This window comes from Pararge aegeria, chromosome 14, assembly GCF_905163445.1.
Source record: "Pararge aegeria chromosome 14, ilParAegt1.1, whole genome shotgun sequence".
Taxonomy (NCBI): domain Eukaryota; kingdom Metazoa; phylum Arthropoda; class Insecta; order Lepidoptera; family Nymphalidae; genus Pararge; species Pararge aegeria.
In genome coordinates this window covers 15,778,752-15,789,116 of record NC_053193.1, presented here as the reverse complement: position 1 = coordinate 15,789,116, position 10,365 = coordinate 15,778,752, and positions in this window count along the sequence as shown.

Below are 10,365 nucleotides of genomic sequence, written 5' to 3'. Positions count from 1 at the left end.
CGTAATCCACCACACTGGTTTCATAAATTGTAAGATTTAATCCTCACGTTAGTAAAGCCCGATCGCCTATTGGTTCTGGTTCGTCAAACCTCCTATTGGTTTAACTGTTAAAACTTAACAGTTAAACCAATAGGAGCATGAAAATCAATAGATATGGTCAAAGGATACTTTTTATCCCGGGAAAACAAAGGGGTCGGATTTTTTTTATTCCACTACGAGTTAGCCCTTGACTGCAATCTCATTTGGTGGTAACTGATGATGCAGTCTAAGATGGTAGCGGGCTAACCTGTTAGGAAGTATGGTATCCTGGTATCCCTTATTGGTTTCTACGCGACATTTACTTATTTTATTTATTTATTTAAATCTTACAATCATAAGTAGATAGGTATATATAGGTGACTTGATGTCCTAAAACTCCATTGAGTTTGTATGGACAATCCTCTAATGTTATACAAAATTTTAAAATTAAGCGGGTAGGTGAACAAATACGCCACCAGCAGGTCGAGATACCGCATCATATAATGCAATCCCACCGCCAGCTGACAGCGGCACATAGGCATATACATCGCACCGGAACACTAAATCGCTTAGCGGCACGTCTTTGGCAAAGCCTCGGTAGTCGGTAGGCAAAAGCCTCTCACCAGACCACCAAATTATAAATTTCCATTTTCTCTGCCGGGACTCGAACCCGGGACCCCCTGCTTAAATTCACAGCGTTGCGCCAGGGAGGTCGACAAATCCTCTTTGGTTTAAATTTATATTTCTTTTTTGCGATCGTAAATTGTCTATGGTGCCACGCCACATACATATGCTATGGACTGTTGGGTTTGACTTCATAATTTGCATCATTAATTTACCACTTAGGTACTTACTATGTGTTTGTTAGTCAAAAATGTTAATATTTAGATAAAGCGGTGTAATACACCGGATATAGTACTACAGGTGCTAGAACCGAAAGTGTTCTAATACCTAGTTATTTTATGTAGATATTTTAGGTTTTAATGGTAAAATGGTGGAAGTGGTGATGATAGCCTAATGGTTCGGCCTTCGACTTGAATTCCGGGGATTGAGTTCAATCCAATTATTTGCGTTTTCATTAATGCTTTAACGGCAAAGGAAAACATCGTGAGAAAAGCCGAATGCCTGGGTTGTTCTCAAAGGCGTTCGATGTCTACAGGCACGAGGTCAGTGGCTAGTCGGTTGGCTAAACCCTTCTCATTCTTAGTGGAGACCCATTTTTAGTAGGTTGATAATAGTTATGATGATGAAGAAGGTTGTAAAAGGGTTATACTGGCTTGTTGATCTCATTGAAGTTCTTCTCAACTGCAGCAAATAACTTAAAATAAGTGCAATCACGTAATAAACAGTATACAGTTTCGAGGTCATCCATTCGCCTTAGGTATATTACCTACCCCTTCTCTATTGGCAGCGATCTTTATTAGGTAACACCTTTGTATAATAGTAACTTAATACTAAAAAATTAAAAATGGTTTATTCCGCTATATGGAATCATCAAAAAATTACCTACGCATCTGATTGAGAACATAACTTTTTTATAGGACGTCATTGAATGAAAAGGAGGTAAAATTGGATTATCTGCTCTGAATTCTTGCGCAATAAGAATCAGTATCGACTAACACATGTGAGTATATAATTACGCACGATAGAAGCACTTTCTAAATAATTATTACAACAATGTTTTCTCAGTAACACAAATATGAATGTAAAATATACCCTACGTTGTATGTGATAGAACTTAATATAACGCTTCTGAATTCGTTATATACTTTCACACACAGATAATCTTTTATGTAAACACCTTTCTAATATAGGTGGGGTTTTTCTTACGCGCCTCCTTCGTTTACGCCTATAATTATGGCGTTAAAGTATTGCTAACATTGTTACATTGTTGAGAGACAATCGAAGGTTTTTGCGCGTGCCAATCGTTTGGTAATGGCGTGCGAATATGAGTATAATACCTATCATTAGGTAAGATCGTAGAAAAGCACTACCCACTACCAAAAAAAATGGTGTTTTCTACTATAAATTAGCGTTTGTTACTGCAATCAATCATGCAGAGCTATTCTTTATCTCGGTCGCCATCAATTGAGCTAGCCACTGTGGAAATTTGCTATCAAATAACGCCCAAACCATTATCATACTTACCTACATTTCATAATTGTACCTGCCAACCAAGTTGAAATGAACTCAGTTCGAAGGTTACGGAATGTATACGGATTTAACAGGTTATTTGTGGTAACTTTACACAGTGTCTAGCTAAATTTGATGTCAACTGTGATACACAATCGGATTGCTGACGTAAAGCCGACTTACGTCGTTTTCGGGAAAATGTTACATGTCTAGATATTATGTAACATTTTCCCGATCTGTTTACGATAGATCCTAGCTTTAGTTTTAAGTTAACGAATGCAGTTATCACCATCACTAACATTAGTGTAACACGTTAAATATATGAACGCATCATAAGTGCCTTTGATAAGGTCTACATGAAAAAACATTTTTGGATTTGAATTTAGATTTCGAATTTTTGTTTTGAATTTGTATTTGATATACGTATCATATTAGATAATGTTATGTCACTGCCATAGAACTAAGAACATACCGAAGCGGTGTATACGACTAACATCGAAGCATCATTATTCCCAAAAGTAACAATCTGTACGGCAGGCAGACCCTGGATTGTCTAGTGCGGACTTTGCTGAATAGCTTGCCTTATAAACTAAAATAAACACTCAAAATATAAAGGAGAACCTTAAGACATTTTTCTTTCAAACTAAAAAATATAATAATCCTCCGGAACATAGTTTTATGAACAGTAGTAGTTACAACACAATCATTATTTTTTAGAGCTACCCTCACTCACCCATCATATTTCGTAGCTTTAAAAAATACTTCATCATCATCATCATCACATCAACCGATAGACGTCCACTGCTGGACATAGGTCTTTTGTAGGGAGTTCCAAGTTCCACGATTCTGAGCCGCTTGGATCCAACGGCTACCTGCGACGCGCTTAATGTCGCCTGTCCACCTCGTTGGGGGTCGACCAACGCTGCGCTTACCAGTACGGGGCTGCCATTCCAGCACCTTGGGACCCCAACGTCCATCCTTTCTCCGAACTATGTGCCCGGCCCATTGCCACTTAAGCTTCGCGACTCGTTGAGCTATGTCAAAAAATACTTACCTACTCATAATTCCGAGCGGTGAACGATGAATACCGGTGTACGGATAAACCCGATTGGGTTTGTTACGCCGTAATCGAAGTAGTATTATTATGTTTATTTAAAAATGTATATTTTTCAATAATTAAATAATAAAAATAATCAATACCACTTTAGTTTAGTGGTGTTTCTCGAAAAAATCGTTTCGTCACTTTATATTATTGAGCAGTTAAAGATAATTATTTTATCTCTATGTTCTTAACGTTTATTATAAAATGGGGAAATAAGAAAAGATTCTGAGCTAGCAACAATCCAATTAATTCTGTGGTCACTGAAAGTTTCATTGATATTTGTTATTTTATAGTAAAACTTGACTTGAAATTGATTGAAATAATGGAAAACATGGGCTATAAACAGAGAAATTTTTCGCTGGGAATCCAAGGAGCAAGTCCTGCAACGTGTCACCCTGACCTGATACCAGAGGAGTAGGTGTTAAGACTCACGTGCCTATTATTCAGGAAATTGCTTAAACTGAAATGATTCGTTAAAAATTATTGTACAAAAATTTCAAGTTTCAAATCAATTAATATATAATATATTTAATCCCTCCCTAAAGTAATAATATAAAATATTATTATCGCTCCGTTTTGTAGTTACCAATGTTGTTGTTAAAAATGATGATCACCACATAAGCTATATCGGACCCGTTTAAAAGTGCAATCATTGTTGGATATTCATTTTGTGATTCATTTTGTAGACGGAAAATTTGACCGAATATATATATTCAACGGACGGACAAAGTTTCCGTTCCGTCCAAAGTTAATTAATGTTGTAATTCAAAATGTATATTATTAAAAACCATCCCCACATTCAACAACTAATGTTTCCAATACTAAATATTTTTCATCGATGCACCGAAGTAATAATAAAAAATATTAAAAAAAAAATGTACAATAACAATATTATTAAAAATATGCCACACATTATTTACGTAAACTAAAGACAAGATTTCTAAAACTAATTACGTAATACACTATTTAAATGCATTAGCTAAATGGTGTTTAAACTGTAAAGGCTGCTATCTCAGCATTACCCTGCAGTACTTGACTACTGTAGCGCTGATTTTCAGGTTAAGCCTCGGTTGGCTGCACTGCCCGACCAAGAAACAGTCCAACAGAGGAAATACGACAAGGAGAGGGAGTTTACCGCGAAAAAAGCTTATGTATATAAAAAAAACAATGAAAGGATAGCTTAAAAAAAGAGAAAACTACATAAATACATGTGTATCGATACATCATTTTTATTCTGCAAGCTAATTAAATGCTCGAGCAAATGATGTTCGCAATAAAAAGTTTGCGAAACGAATGCTCTCGTTAAGTAGGTACTGTCCTTATATACAAGTACCTATATTGTGTATTAATTAAAAGATAAATAAACAGTCATAATTTTTTTCCCACATCTGATAATGTATTTATTAATTTACCCCATAAATCAAACCTGAGAACAATTAAAAAGCTAACAGAGTAAAAAGTAATTAATCTCTTTAGCCGACATAAAATTATTATCCGATATTTGTTTGTACAATTCATGCGAACAAGTAATTTATTATTTTGGTAAACACAACCGTTCTCAATTTAATAGCATTGATGTGTTAATTAAATAACTAGTGAAGTCCGTATGACTGAACGCACGGTATAAGGTTCCTTACGAGATCATTATCATTACCTTTAACGCTTGCAATCACATCGACTCACCGGTTACTAACTTATTCCGATTTTACTCATCGCTGTTAAAAAGCCGTCAAATAAAGAAAACAATAAATACCGAAGTTAAATTTTGTTAGCAAACGTACCAGACGTATCCCAATAAGTGAGCAAACTGTATATGACGTCACAACAGATGGCAGTATCACCCTATTGTATGTGCGCACATACAATAGATAAAAATTATTTGATACAAAAGATGTTGTGTATTTGTTTTTCCTTTATCACTGTAAGTTGAAAATTTATGTAGAAAATTTTATCAATGTCGGTTGAGCTGTGTTCCATTATGTGGTTCTGAGTGGTTAAATCCAAGATATTGCAAATCAGAATAAAATAAAATATAGCTACATACATTTAAATAAATGCACGGACTGCCTGATTACCGATGACGAAACTATGAGATCGATACAACTCAATATTAATCTATGATACTGAAAACATGGGCATAAATAAATAGATATGGTCGAACGAACAAATACTGTACACTTATATATACACACTCACACATAAATCAGCGCCATCTGTTATAATACTCATCAACTACAATGGACCGCGAATATACTTCGTCGTATTTTTTTGAAACAAGTTTATTTTTTAGTACAGAAGTGACTTCTTTGGTTTATTGGGGGATAATTGTATATATACTACGTCGTATTATTTTGAAAGAAGAATTTTTTTAACATACAGACCAATTTGTTCTATTAGGAGACGATTGTCATCATCATCATCATCACCTCAACCAATGGACGTCCACTGCTGGACATACGTCTGTAGAGAGTTCCACAATACACGGTCCTGGGCCGTTTGCCTCCAGCGGCTCCCAGCTACTCGCCTGATGTCATCTATCCCCCCCAACGTCCATGGGATCTCCGAGCTATGTGCCCCGCCCATTGCCACTTCAGCTACAGCAGCACTTCAGCTTCAGTAGACGATTGAATATATTACATCAAACTTTGCTGTTTGGTGACGCCAGATTAGAATACAGTTGTCACTTCTCTTTCCGCGGCTGTCGTACGAGGTTACTTAGTGAATATAGATGCGGAGAACGGACAGCAACATTCTTTGTGCTATACCTCCTACTAACATCAATTGTTTCCTGGCAGAGCCCCATTCCGAGGCTCGCCAACAAGCCCGCGTTACGCTGTTAAAATCATTAGGGTTAATCAGCTACACACAATCCGAAAAAAAAACATCAATTGCGATCACCAACCCATCTTCCCGGCTTAATGATTGTGCTTGACTTTAATTGGAAATTGATGACAATTTTTTTTAAGTACAAAAGCTGCTTTCGCGTTTAAAAAAAAAATATAACTTCACCATAGCAAGGTATTCTCATTATACGTCATACGAATAAATAAAAATAAGCGAGAGCATTACTTCCCAGGTCAGTAAAGAACACATCCTGCAACATGTCGCCCTGTGTCCATGAATTTGAGGCGTAGGTGTTAAGCCTCATGTGCCTGTAATTACACCGGAAGCTACGCCCTTCAGACCGGAACACAGCATTGCGACAATGCTGCTTAGCCGCAGAAATAAGCATAGCTCTGTCAAAAAAAAGTTTTACTACTACTAAAATTAGTATATTACACTAGACATATTCAAAAATGCTGTTAAAGCCCATTATCTTGAACAATAAAGACGACAGTGATTAACTCTTACTCATATTTAAGTATGTTTTAGTATATATTAGTTTATTATTTTTTTATATTTATTATTATTAATATTTTATGTGTGTAATCTTGATAAGTATTAGTGTGTAAATGTTCGTAAGTATGTATATAATAATAATACACCCCACCAATCGGTTTCCCTTGGTTTTCCTAATCCTAAGGTTGCCTGGAAGAGATCGCTACTAAGCGATAAGGCCGCCCTTTGTATCCTACTTTTTAAGTTTATTTTTGTTGTGTGCATTGTTTTTTTTTACTATTTGTAGTTTACAAATAAAGTGTATAAATAAATAAAATAAATAAAATATATTATTGTTAGTAAGACTTTCTCTCACGGAGCAACAGGGCTAACGGATTGAGTTATATTATGTATAGGAATACTGGAGGGTGATATATTTCGTCTAAAGGCGGTCAAAATTGATATACCAATAGTTTAAAAGCTTTATACGCACTTTGAAACTATGAAAACTACTGTAACATTTGGAGATATATATGGGCACCGATGAACGTCCATACAATAAAACAATAAAGATTGCTAAAGTCATCAACCTTCCGTATTTTTAATTTGACAACACTCGGAGTTTCTTCGCCGGTCGTGTTTTGCGTGCTCGGCATCACTAAATCAGGCTAGCAGTTTTGTCTTCATCTAAGATGTGTGGCGATACACCTCTATGTGCCTTTCTCATCCATAAATTTTGCTGTCTAAAATATAACTTGGGATACATTTAAATTGCCTTTAATGTTGCTAATACTTTTATATAATTCTTTGAAAATCAGAAAGCTATTTTATACAGTAGTAAACATAAACATATACAGATGAATATTGTTTTCAGTTTAAAATAATATTCAATAGTAGTAACACACGTTATAATTGATTTCAGTAATAATGAGATTACAGATTAAAAATAGCAGTTGTAAAGTAAACAAGTAGAAACTGCGCTTACTTTATGCTTCACGGTTCATCACACGTAAATACTTTATAAATATTTGTCTTTGAGGATCAAAAAAAGGTTCAAGATGCCCGATTCCTACATATTCTATAATATGCCACAACAACGCTCTTTGAAATTCTATCTATCTATATATAAGTATTAAAGTGAAAGTGTGTGGGTATGTTCCGCATAGGCTCCGAAACGGCAGGACCGCTTTCAATGAAACTTTCAGGGAATCTCCGGATTGCCCTGGCGAGTAATAATATAAGTATAAATAAATAAATAAATAAATAAATCCTGTAAAGTTTGGTGACGATCGGAGCACTCCTATTTTTAAACTGTCAAACTGTCAAATACAGCTCTTATTTACTATGATGATATTGTATTGTTGGGTGTACATGGGTGTAGATAATGATCTTCCGGTCGAGAAGAGAATAGAAGAGAATGAATACGGAGATAAATAAATGATTTTATATATTATGAGACTTAAATTAAAAATTAATTGATGTAAGTTTATTTAAATAAAATAAAGCAAATTCTAGCCCGGCGAAGCGGGCTGGGTACGCTAGTAAATTATAAATTAAGACGTGTTTTCATTCCACATTGTTAGGCGTAAGAGTCATTTTACTATTCGGACAATCATTTTATGTAACTTTGAATTTTAAGATTAACCTTTATCTATTTGAAAACAGTTTAGGAGATAATGTAAAATTAAAAAATGGCGTGAGCGCGCCGTTCTGAGAGATGAGTTTACTGTACTGGAAAATTTTTTTTCGTTTGCTGGTAGGTACCTACTCGCACGGCTTATATTATATTATGCATTTCGTTACGAACCATAGATAACGCGTGTGAAACCACGTTGAACCGCTAGTATTTTTTATGGCTGATTGCACAAGTTAAGGGTTACGCGGGTTATGCCGCAATGCTATTAAACTACATCATTGTTATTTTTTTCTTTCCTAAAACAGCTATTTAAAATAAACGAAGGTTTAACTACAATAAATTAATTTTTTATTCATATATTCTATTTTATTTATTTATTTATTATTTATGTACCATAAATTGTGATTGTGAACATAAGATACATGAAGTGTACAAAGGAAATTTTACCAGGCGCCTAGGGTGGTTCTAAAAGTGACATTGGTGTAAAGAAAAATAATAGATTACTTATATATTAGATAATCATTTAGATTTCATATTTTAATTTTGAAAACTGACGAGCTATATGAACTCATACTAACTGACAGAAATACTTTCCCGTTTAACACTTTAGCTACAAAAAGTTTAGCGCAAGAACTATTTATTTACGTGTCATTTTAGGTGTACATTAAATGCTTAGCCACAGTTGTAAGAAATCGCAAGAACACCTGGTAAAAAAATGTAAGACATTTCGCCGTTTTTGTTAGTACTTGGAGTTTTAAGGTTAAAGAGTAAATTAATTCCCATAATCGACGATAATGAGGTTATGTAAGATAAAATTAGCTGAGGGGGAATACGCAATTGCAAAAAAAGTGCTAAATATATACATAAAAACTTATAATGCAGTTGTTTTTAACCGCATATATAAAATGGTACATGTAGCCTTATTCTGTTAAGTTAGATAATGTATTTTTTGCATTAGTAAAAACGTAATTGAGGTCATTTCAGAGATATAAGGCTTAACGACATACACTTGAATATATACCATAAAAATATCGGTAAATAAATTAAATTACCTGTAGGAGTTATTTGGTATTTTTTATTTTCAAACACTTCTACCAACAACGGGCTATTTCTCTAGTTCAAGGTGCCCAGTTGGACCAGATAACGGCCATAAACAAGAATTGAATCGAGAAGGCTATGAAGAACAGAAATAATATCTGGCTCTTCAAGCTTTGCAATTTTGAGTTTCTCCTTAGGTAAGCTTGTATGGGAGCTATAGTGAGACTACGCTCAACTAGAAAATCACACTAGAAAGATCTTCCTCCAAGCGGGTGTTCGTGCTTGGGGACCGAAGTCCAACCATACGTCTTTGGACTTGTATATATGGTCAATTTTTGGAAAACTTCGCTAGTGCGATCCAGAATCTCTGTGGCGCAATTTAGTCAGGTAATTTGGAGAAGGGGATTGTATTTATCACAATGCTTTTTGTCTTTATGATGTTTGTCCAGAATATTCTTCAACTGTTTCAGACATAGTGCTGTCAATACATCCCCAGGCAAGGCATTCCATAGGTGTACGATTCTATTGCTGATAAATCGCTTGGAAGGATGAAGCCCGCTAAAATTCAAGTTTGAGAACATAGTATTTTAGTCTGGGGTTACTCATTTTGGAAAATATTTACTCAAAGTTTGGAATGTTGTAAAACTTGTTCAGTATTTTACAAGTTTTATTGAAAACGCCTCTTTCTCGCCTATTTATGGGAATACTGAATCCCGGGTTTGTAAGCCTGATGTGGAAGGTTTTTCAATTGTCTTGACAGTTTAGTTTCTCTTCTCTGAACTTTTTTAATAATATGGGTAGAATGCCAATATCGTTACTTACACTGACATCAGCTAAATCTGAGCGGAAAATAATAAAACATTTCAATAAACGAATTCGAAAACTAGACACCTGCTATTTGATTGATAGCTTTTGTACCATAACGGTATACTTACACTATTATTTTTAATAATTAAACTGTCAAAATAAGTGACAAATGCGGTAATATTCACACCCGATAAGCGACACTGTTAAAGGTGACTAGAACGCATAGAATATTATTAGTTTTATTACTTATAGAATAAAAGTTATATTCGTGTAGGCTTTTTAAGCTCTATGGACCTCACAGCTGCTGATGTTA